Genomic DNA, 12050 nt, shown 5'->3' on the forward strand with positions numbered 1-12050 from the left:
TATGCGCCCAAAGATCTTTTCTCACCCTGAATACATAAACCTAAGCACAAAAACACAAAGCGGCCCTGGTATTAGGTAATTTTCCAATATGTTTTCTGTATACTACTAGAGTCAGAACATCCCAGGAAAGCTAAAGAATTAAACTATTAAGATATTTTGATCCAAGCTGTATCTTTGTATGTATGTATGTGTGTGAAAAAACAAATAGCATACAAGAGATTCTAGTTCTTTTGATCTTGTTGAGATGCAGAGGGAGAATTGCACAGCAATTCTGAGGTTGAAAGGGTATCTGACAACAGGAACACAATAATTTGTCATGACTGCCCAATAAGCACCCGACTGTCAGCACCATGTGTGTGGTTTACTGATTGGAGCATGAGGTGTTTCAGGATTAAGCAATGCTACCATGGATACAACAAAGGCTATGGGCCCTGACAACATCCCTGTAGTGCTGAAGACTTGTGCTCCAGAACTAACTGCGCCTCCAGCCAAACTGTTCCAGTACAGCTACACCACTGGCACCAAACAGACAATGTGGAAAATTGCCCAGGTATGTCCTGTCCACAAAAAGCAGGACAAATCCAATCCGACTAATTATCGCCCCATCAGTCTACTCTCAATCATCAGCAAAGCGATGGAAGATGTCATCGGCAGTGCTATCAAGCTGCACTTACTCACCAATAACCTGCTCACCGATGCTCAGTTTGGATTCCACCTGGACCAATCAGCTCCAGACCTCATTACGGCCTTGGTCCAAACATGGACAAAAGAGCTGAAATCCAGAGGTGAGGTGAGAGTGACTGCACTTGACATCAAGGCAGCATTTGACAGAGTGTGGCACCAGTGAGCCCTGGTAAAATTGAAGTCAATGGGAATCAGGGGGAAAACTCTCCAGTAGCTGGAGTCATACCGAGCATAAAGGAAGATGGTAGTGGTTGTTGGAGGCCAATCATCTCAGCCCCAGGACATTGCTACAGGAGTTCCTCAGGGCAGTGTCCTAGGCCCAAACATCTTGAGCTGCTTCATCAATGACCTTCCCTCCATCATAAGGTCAGAAATGGGGATGTTCGCTGATGATTGCACAGTGTTCAGTTCCATTTTCAACCCCTCAGATAATGAAGCAGTCCGTACCCGCATGTAGCAAGACCTGGACAACATCCAGGCTTGGGCTCATAAGTGGCAAGTAACATTTGCGCCAGACAAGTGCCAGGCAATGACCATCTCCAACATGTGGAGATGCCGGTGATGGACTGGGGTGGACAAGTGTAATATAAGATATGCGATTTGAGAACCTTTCACTCACTCACCTGATGAAGGAGATAATCTCTGAAAGCTTGTGATTTTCAAATAAAACCGTTGGACGATAACCTGGTGTTCTAAGATTCCTTACATCACCAACAAGAGAGAGAGTCCAACCACTTCCCCTTGACATTCAACGGCATTACCATCACCGAATCCCCCACCATCAACATCCTGGGGGTCACCATTGACCAGAAACTTAACTGGACCAGCCACATAAATACTGTGGCTACAAGAACAGGTCAGAGGCTGGGTATTCTGCGGCGAGTGACTCATCTCCTGACTTCCCAGAGCCTTTCCACAATCTACAAGGCACAAGTCAGGAGAGTGATGGAATACTCTCCACTTGCCTGGATGAGTGCAGCTCCAACAACACTCAAGAAGCTCGACACCATCCAGGACAAAGCAGGTCGCTTGATTGGCACCCCATCCACCACCCTAAACATTCACTCCCTTCATCACCGGCGCACCGTGGCTGCAATGTGTACCATCCACAGGATGCACTGCAGCAACTCGCCAAGGCTTCTTCGACAGCACCTCCCAAACCTGCGACCTCTACTCCCTAGATGGACAAGGGCAGCAGGCACATGGGAACAACACCACCTGCACGTTCCCCTCCAAGTCACACACCATCTCAACTTGGAAATATATCGCCGTTCCTTCATCATCGCTGGGTCAAAATTCTGGAACTCCCTTCCTAACAGCACTGTGGGAGAACCTTCACTAAACGGACTGCAGCGGCTCAAGAAGGCGGCTCACCACCACCTTCTCAAGGGCAATTAGGGATGGGCAATAAATGCCGACCTCGCCAGCGACGCCCACATCCCATGAACGAATAAAAAAAAAGTTCAAACAATCTGTTGGAAGCACAGGTTCCGACATTGGTAGAGACCCATAATCACATGGAAAATTCCTCCGCACCCTCCAAGAAATACGCAAAAAGCAAACTTTAAAGATGAAGGGCTGTTCTCCATTAAGAAAGCATACAGCCCTGAGAAGACCACATATTTCTGGTCTCATAAGAACATAAGAATTAGGAGCAGAAGGAGGCCATATGGCCGCTCGAGCCTGCTCTGCCATTCAATACGAGCATGGCTGATCTTCGACCTCAACGTCACTTTCCTGCCTGATCCCCATATCCCTTGATTCCCCTAGACTCAATCAATCAACCGACGTACGTCCGTCCGTCCGTCCGTCCCGTGAATATACCCAAAAGACTCAGCACCCACAGCCTTTTGGGATAGAGAATTCCAAAGCTGTCACCATACAAGACAGCTCATATAGATTTTGTGCGAATTTCTGGAGGATGAAATGAAAGGTTCCATTGAGACGTATACAGTGTTCACTAAATAGAGGGGGCTCCTGTCAGAACTACCCAAGTGTCATAGCCAACAGATATTATCAGGTCAAGGTCGACCCAGGTGACAAAGAGAAGACCCATTCATTATATAATGCAAAACATTCAATGTGTGACAAGGCTGAAGCCATTCCCTATCCCAATAATTTGATAACCACTTGAGATTTACTCTTGATGTTGACCTTTTCAGAATCCCAGTCATATTACAGATGTTGTAGCAATCTTCCTGGCAACATCAAGTTATAAATGCTCCAAGTAATAAAGACAGCAGACATGCTAAACAGTATTTTAGTTTCAGTACACGAACAATCAATACATCAAGTGGGTTTAAAAGATTTGTCCAGGGCAATGTAATATTGACAGCTACCTGCTCTTATTTTAATTGCCTTTGATTTGAACCTATGAGAAACTATTTTTAGCACAAGCATTTCATGTTACCAAATATTTATGCCGTTATCTTCAATTTTTAAAGTCTAAACTAGATTACATTTTTACAGAGTGCTTCTAAGTCAAAACTGTCTTTCAACTATTAACAGTATTTCAGCCCCATCACCTCGAAACAGCTTTTTCCCCCATTAGGCAAGCAATCATGTTATTAACCAATATACCATTCAGGCAGCTAGCAGACTTCCTGATATTCTGATACATGGATTGCTTTTAACACACAACTTGCCAATCAGATAACTCAGTTCTGAGAATAACTCTCATGGTGTCAGACAAGCATCTACAAGTGTTGCAAGTATTCCACATATCACAAACGTGAAGACATTTGTATGGAATATAAATGTGTATGACAGAATTCTGCTTCCATCACAAACAAATTAGGATTGTTTTTCAATTAGTCTCTGAGTTACAATAAAAATCAGTTAAAATCTTCTAACCAAAAAATTATAATAAACAACCTCTTTAATTAATGCTCTTAAATATAACTTAATTGATATTAATAGACAGCTTTCTGATTTAATATGTTCCCTCTCATTTAAGGAGACGCTTATTCATAATAGAATTAATTATCAATGCAGCATACAAACCTCATTTAAATTTAGAAAGGAAACCAATATTAATACTATACATCTAAGATAGAAGTAGGAACTTTAAGGACAATGTCTCAACTGTTTGATGGGCTCCAGGTGCAGGATGCTCACTACCCACAGCTGCTTGTGCTGATTTAAAAGTTCCACTTCTACTATTAAAAGAATTATCAAGCTTAAAATAAGATTTACTTCACCACAAATTCATTTTCATACTAGATGAACAACTGTAAGAGTTGGAATACTCTTGACAAATGATTCAATTTCAGCAAAAGAAATCCAGAACTGTGGATGGCTATATTACCATCTTCAATCCAGCCATCCCATAAACTCCTTCAGACACATGCACAGTTCTTCAGCAGGAATAAGGTTAGGATATTGTGTCCATCGAGCTAACTGCCATTTTTGTTAACATAACAGCTCTATCTTTTTGATCCCAATTCCCAAGAAAGCATCTTTCTCCCTTTTAAATACCTTAATTGATGTTGCCTCTGTAGTCTCCCAGCGCAGTGCGTTCCAACTTCATTCAAAGCAGCTCTTTCATATCCCAGTACTCAAAGTTGACTGTAAAGGCTCTGGCAACAAGACCTAAATCTGAGAATATTTCATGTATTATTGTTTTGTTAATTCTGCATCAATTTTATTTTGCGAGCTATCCATGTCAGTCTCCGCTTCAGACTGCAGCTTCAAGGAGTCCTATTATAACCAGCAATCCACAGGCTCATCTTGGATCTATGAATTACAGTCTGCAACCAGGCAACAGCAACTCCATTTGTGATCCTAGGCTAACTTCCTCATGACCAAGTCACTTACCTGTCCTATCAGTCAGGGGAACCTAAATGTAGGGGAGGGGGAATGGATGATATTTTTAGTAGAACAAAAATAGCTAGATGTGATTGCTGTGCATAAAGGAGTATTGCACTCATTTATAGGGAATGACATTTATATTGGTTTGGACAGAGGAATGGAATAATTTATTGGATAGTTCAGTAAGATAAGTTTAGGAACTGCCTAATTGTCATCATTATCACAATCCTTTTATTCTTACCTAGCTTTCTCTCATAGAACATGCTGTAAAATGATTTATTTCCCTTTCTCTCTTTTTGTTTCATCCTCACTCTCATTTAGGTGGACAGATATATGATCAACTCCTCTGACATTACCAATCGTGTGTTGCTCTGTGCCATAGTGCAAATCACAGCAATAAAAGATTTTATATGTTATACCTTGCTGATTCAAATATTATTACTCATTGGTGCCCTGCTCCTTTAAGTCATGACAACTTAATACAGAAGTTATTGTCAATCATTGCTTAACGTGAACCTGATAAAGACGTTCCCCTGTCACAGATTCACTATAAATTCTTGTTTATGTAACTCTTCCTTAAACAGGAGGAGGTGTAAAACCGAGGCCTTGTCCAGCCTGGTAGATAAAACACTGGTTAGGCCACAGCTGGAGTACTGTGTGCAGTTCTGGTCGCCACACTACAGGAAGGATGTGATCGCTTTGGAGAGGGTGCAGAGGAGATTCACCAGGATGTTACCAGGGCTGGAGCGCTTCAGCTATGAAGAGAGACTGGGAAGATTGGGTTTGTTTTCCTTGGAGCAGAGGAGGCTGAGGGGGGACATGATTGAGGTGTACAAAATTATGAGGGGCACAGATGGGATGGATACTAAGGAGCTTTTTCCCTTCGTTGAGGGTTCTATAACAAGGGGACATAGATTCAAGGTAAAAGGCGGGAGGTTTAGAGGGGATTTGAGAAAGAACTTTTTCACCCAGAGGGTGGTTGGAGTCTGGAACTCACTGCCTGAAAGGGTTGTGGAGGCAGGAACCCTCACAACATTCAAGAAGCATTTGGATGAGCACTTGAAATGCCATAGCATACAAGGCTATGGACCAAATGCTGGAATATGGGATTAGAGTAGACAGGGCTGATGGCCGGCGTGGACACGATGGGCCGAAGGGCCTCTATCCGTGCTGTATGACTCTATGACTCTATGACTCTATGAGATGTAAAAGATCTTATGGTATGATTCAAAGAAGAGTAGAGAGATTCTGTGGTGTCCTGGACAGCATTCCCCTGTCAATTAACACCACTGAAAACAAGTCATTCATCTCATTTGCTGTTTCTGGGATCTTACTATGCACAATTGGCTACATAATAACATAACGACAATGACTGGTGTTGTGCAAAAGTAATTCATTGGTTGTGATGCACCTTAGAACACCCTGAAGGATGTGATGAGATGTTATATAAATAAAACTTCTTTCTAAACACATTTAAATAACAGAATTTTGTGTATTGAATTTGATATTTTGTTTTAATTCCAGCAATGGAAGCTGTTTTCTCACATTGAAGAAAGTCTAAATGTTCCTTTACAAAAAAAAAACACTAGATGGAGTGCAAGCCCAATTCAGCCATTTCATTAGCTGAAATGAAGTCTATCAATATAAAAGAAAAACAGACAATTTTAGTTCTCAAATGTTAACTTTCCTACTGAAAATAATCTTTATCGTGTTCTTTCTACAAGTATTTTTGCTTGAAGAGAAAAATTAAGGTTTGCCACCTTTTGATACTCCAGGGAGTCTCACTCTGCAACACTGTGGAGTCACCGCAGATCCGAAATCGGAATTAGGAGCTGAGTTGAAACAAGTCAGGGCAGTCCCACAGAGCTGGACAATAGAGGAGAGGCACTGGAGGAGGATGGTATGGTTGACTGTGTCGAAGACTGCAGAGAGGTCAAGAAGGAAGAATAATGTACCACGGTCGCAGTCACAGACAATGCCAGTTGTAATTTTGGTTAGGGCCATTTTGATGCAGTGGAGGGGTGGAATGATTCAAACAGGAAATTTCAGAAATGATGTCCACAGAGCTGGGAGGTGACAATGCTTTCAAAGATCTGGAGAGAATAGGGGGGCAGTGTCTTAATTAAAAATAGATTGCTGAAGAGAGGTAAATATTTACAGTGTTTACCAAAATGGGGCAGGCAGGAAGATTGGGTGGACAGGAGTTTAGTGGGAATGGAGTAAAGCTCTCAGCTGGAATTAATTTGGATAGGGCAGGGGGAGGACATGAGGGAGAAAGTTTGTGCTGAATTAGCTGATGTCAACCGGGGTAGGGGTGGGCAGACCACAACTGACCTCAGCACCCCTGCATTATTGTGGTGAGAATTGGCTAAGACTAATGCTGGAAGTGCATAAGAGGTAGATTTTAACCACTGAGCAGTCGACCGGCGGAGTACGCTAGCCATCCACCTGTTCTGCCAGTAAAGAGGATGGAACCATTTTAAGGCACTGGCCCTCATTTAAATAGAACCAGTGAGCTGCGGGGCCAAGGGGGTGTCCCGATGCAGCTCACTGGATTTGGACCTGTGTATTATCAGGTGGTCTGGCAGGCAGCAAGGTAAGCCCTGGAAGGGTATCAATCATGAGGGGCGGGGGGATGCGGAGAGAGAGAAGCTCGGTTTGGCAGCAGCCCAGATTATTTTTGTGCAGCCTAGAAGAGCACTCCTGCTACTCCTTACCCCACAAAAATTAAAAACGTAACCTTTTTCAGACCTCTTCACCTGTACCGTACGTGCACGCGCATGTGCAAGCTCCAACCAGTTCAGTCCTAAAATGGTAATCGGGGTCCTATGCACACCATAGGACCCCAATTTTCATCTTAAAGGGGGCCAATTGCCTGTAATAGGCAGACACCTCGACAACCCAGCGGTAGGCCAAAGCATTGGTGTTAATGTGGCGCTGACTACAAATCCCATTTTGAGGCCATTACAGACCCAGTAACGTCAAGTTAAAATTGGCCCATATGTGTCAGGCTTGGTTGTAAAACTGCCCATTGTTAAATAGCCTGCTAACAGCCATTGTCAAGACTGACATATGAATAATAGGGAATGTTGGCAAGTTATCAGAGATAGATGAACACCCATGGAGCAATAACGCAACAAGGAGTCAATGTCTTCTCGAGAGGAAAGGGTAGAATATATTAAATGGAAAGCTATTAACAACATACAAGTGACATTATCATAGAATCATAGTAGAATACAGCACAGGAGGCCATTCGGCCCATCGTGCTTGTGCTGGCTCTTTGATAGAGTCATAGAGTCATAGAGTTATACAGCACGGATGGAGGCCCTTCGGCCCATCGTGTCCGCGCCGGCCATCAGCCCTGTCTACTCTAATCCCATCCAATTAGTTCCACTCCCCTGCTCTTTTCCCATAGCCCTGTAAATTTTTTCCCTTCAAGTATTTATCCAATTCCCTTTTGAAAGTCATTATTGAATCTGCTTCTAGCACCCTGTCAGGCAGTGCATTCCAAATCATAACTCTCTGCATAAAAAAATAATTCCTCATATCGCTTCTGGTCCTTTTGCCAATCACCTTAAATCTGTGTCCTCTGGTTACCGACCCTTCTGCCACGAGGAACAGTTTCTCCTTATTTACAATATCAAAACCCTTCATGATTTTGAACTGTGGAAATGGAAGAAGTAGTGTAAAACTGAAATAAAATGAAGGAGTCACCATGTGTAAGGGATAGTGGATAAATAATGCAGAGGTTCAGTAATGTTCTGAAACAGAGGGCTCATAGGTAACCTCGTCAGACATGGGTGAGGTCACTACAGAGGCCAATTAACAAACAATGGGTCAATGAATGAAGTAAGATGGGACAGGTTGTAGAATAGGATAAACTAATCATCAGGGCGCAGGAAAAGGGAACAAATGTGTAATCAAGGAGATGGGACAGATTATAGTATAGTATAAACCAGGAGGAAAAACCCCAGATAGCAGCGAGAACCTAAGAGCAACACTCAACAGCAGGGACCTGGGGACAGAAACCCTACGTAGAGGTTTGGACAGAGATTGACCACCTCGGACCAAATCGGGCAATATCAATATAAGTTGCGAGTCTTATATTTTGGAATTGTACTTTAAACTACGAACGGTGTTTGTTAAGCATTTATTAAAGATAAATTTTTGTACGTGAAATCTGTTGCCGGTGTGTTTGTTCAGCCCAAACTGACATTTGAACCCTAAAAGGAAAGGTTGCTAACCTATTTGTTCGATCTTTCGAACATCTAGTGAAATCGGAGCAACAATTGGCACCCCCAGATGGGACTTGAGAACTTTGGTTTGGACAAAATATATCACAGTAAGGGGCTGAACAAGCGACAGACAGTATCTGTCAGAGTCGGATAAGGAATATCCGTTAGAGTCGGATAGGGAATATCCGTTAGAGTCGGATAAGGAATATCTGTTAGAGTTGGATAAGGTTTTAAAGCAGTAACTATGGTGGAACATGACACGTCTAAAGGGGAGACCTCCCAGGATTGGGAAGAACAGTTGAACCAGTTAATGGTAGGAAAATATTAGGACTGGGCGGTGACGATCGCCAGTCCAAATTTCAAAGGAGGTCAGACCTTCTTTGAGCACAATAATACAAAGGGAAAAATGAAACAAAAAAAATTTAAATATTTTCTGATGGCAGCCTGTTACTCCGAATTAATGAGCGAGCGAGCATTAACACACAGTCAGGGTCAGACCCAAAACCAATTGCAGTTTGATTTAGACAAGCTCCGGAATCAGGTTAAAAATTTGCAAAAAGAAAATGAGGAATTTCGTAGTGATAAAAGATTGCACACTCTCCATATGGCCTCTATTATGACTGCAGTCGAAGCAAGTAATCAAAAATTACACCGAATGCAGGAGCAACTAGATGAGTCCACAAGGGACCGCTGTGCCCTAGAGGAAAAATCAGCCCTCAAGATCATACAACAGTCTCACCAGCGGGAAAAATACGATAAAACGGATCATACCCACTGTCGTCAAGAAATAGAAGTATTAAAGTCACAATTATGCTCACACAGAGGCATAATATGCTCTTTCTCCAACGGAGGCGGAGAGGGTATCGACTACTTAAGTCTGGCCGAGACGGCCCAGAACTATGAGAGGGACCGATCAGGAGAAGGGGACTACGGCCCCCCTGACCCGTCATGGTACGATCCCCCGCCACCCTATTGAAACAATAAAGGTCCTACTGCCCCACAGGATGGGCTTGCTGCCCCAGAGGAGCCGCCACCCCCACTACCCATGAACCCTATGGTCACTGTTCAGACACAGGAAAGGATCGACGGTTAAGCAGTAGACGCTGTGCCCAACGGACCCATCAATTATGCCACCCCTTTTACTCTCTCCCAATTGAATGATATTGCCAAAAACGTACCCAAGTTCAATGGCAAGATTAATTTTGAATTATGGAAGGCCTCTGAGACTCAGGGACTAGATGAGGGAGAGCTGAGGAAACTAGTGACTTTGTGTTTGGGACCTGTTATATTCGGGGCCATGCCCCAAACCCAGAGAACAGGGCAGGGTACCATAGTTAAAATTGTGGATCGCCATTAAGGAGGTGGCAGGAGTTAACAGCAAGGATCCCGTTATGGAACTAGCAAACTTTAAACAGGGTGACGAAGAACACCCCCACGCTTATGCGGAATGCTTGTGGGTGATTTTCTGTAACCTGATGGGAACATTGAACTGCGACAATCTGGATGATGGTCCTCATGCCACCTGGTTTAAGTCCCTCATTTCCCATGCCTCCGATTCCGGTAAAAGGGCATGTAAGCTCTTCGACCCTACCGACGACACTCATAATGAGGCCTGGATTTTAAGGTGTATGACCAGGGCTTGGCAGGACGATCAAAATCAATCCTCTCTCCAACCAAAAGATAAAATCCACGCTTTCCGCTCAGGCCCAGATAGAAATGACCCGCCAGCGTGGAGGACTGAGGGATCTCCAAGGTATTCGGTAGCAAACCAGGGAGATAGGGGATATGGACCACTAAGGGGACCCTGTTATAACTGCGGAAAGATGGGACATTGGCAAAGGGAGTGTCAGGCGCCAAAAAGTAACCGGTCTGGCGCTGTGGGATGCTCCGGGCGAATGGCACCCTTCCATGAGCAACCGGCACTCGAGCCCGGGGGCCAACAATGACGGGGTCCAACCTCAGAGGTCGTGTGCAAGGCAGGATGTGACAATCATGGACGGCCTAGAGTCTCAGGTGTCGTAAGAGGTCGCGATACCACATTTTTATGGGACACAGGCGGATCCAGAACATGTCTGGGAAACCAGCACCCTCTCTCGCCCAACGACTTAACTAATCAAGAAATTCTCCTTTGTGGCTTCACCAGTCATGGGCAGACCGCTACAATCACTAAGCCATTGGAGATTCAATTGGGAAGTTTCAAACTTAAGCATGCCTGCCAGTCAGTGCCACAGATGCAGGCGGAATCGGCAATAATTGGTATTGATTTCATGAGAATATATAATTTGGCTTATGACCCAGCAAAGCGATGTATTTGGAGAACGTGCAAAACTTGTTTTGACGGGTTAATACCCACGGGGACGTATGACGCGTGCGTATGCTGCATGAAAACTTTTACTTTTGTTCCTTCTGCCACAACAGACGACCCGGAAATACAAGATATTTTAATCCAAAACTCAAATGTTTTTGCCACCCACAAACACGAGTGTGGCCGGATGGCCGGACCGGTCTCAATCATGGGACCCGAACCCCCGCCCCAGAAGCAGTATAAAATTCCCGTAGAGGCAGAAAAGGACTTAGACAATAATATTCACAGTCTCTTGAATCAAGGCGTGCTCCGACCCATTGCTTCTACCAATAACTCACCCATTTGGCCTGTTCAAAAACCCGATAAGTCCTGGAGAATGACTATAGATTACCGAGCCTTCTGTGGCACCCACTGTTGCCACTGCCCCAGAGACCACTTCAAAACTTTCCCCAACTGCAAAAATCTTTACTGTCCTGGACATCAGTAATGGATTTTGGTCCATACCCTTAACAAAAGAATGCCAGTACAAATTTGCTTTTACTCACAAGGGACAGCAGTACACTTGGACCCGGTTGCCTCAAGGTTTCCACAACAGCCGCTCAATATTCTCAAACATACTGGCAAATAGTTTGAAGGGATTTTCCCAGCCCTCAGCACTCGTTCAGTATGTTGATGATATCCTCCTCCAAACTGACACCATGGAGGAACATAAGGTCCTGTTACAGGAACTATTTAAAACCCTCCACAAGATTGGGGTAAAGGTGAACCCTAAAAAGGTGCAGATTGCAAAACCCTTTGGGAAAATGGGCTCCTTCCATATGCACCATGTCATGTTGGACGTGGGGGAGGACGATACTGAAGGCCCAGCCACCGCTGGCCTCCCTGTGCCAAGGGCTCTCGAACCAGCAAACATAAATAGGTCTGGCTCAGACCCAGAAAAGTCGGAGGGGGAAACGGGGTCCAGCACTGAATTGGGATCTGATCAATTGGGATCCGACTCTGACGATCTGACTGAA

Source organism: Heptranchias perlo, chromosome 23 (assembly GCF_035084215.1).
Source record: "Heptranchias perlo isolate sHepPer1 chromosome 23, sHepPer1.hap1, whole genome shotgun sequence".
Classification (NCBI taxonomy): Eukaryota; Metazoa; Chordata; class Chondrichthyes; order Hexanchiformes; family Hexanchidae; genus Heptranchias; species Heptranchias perlo.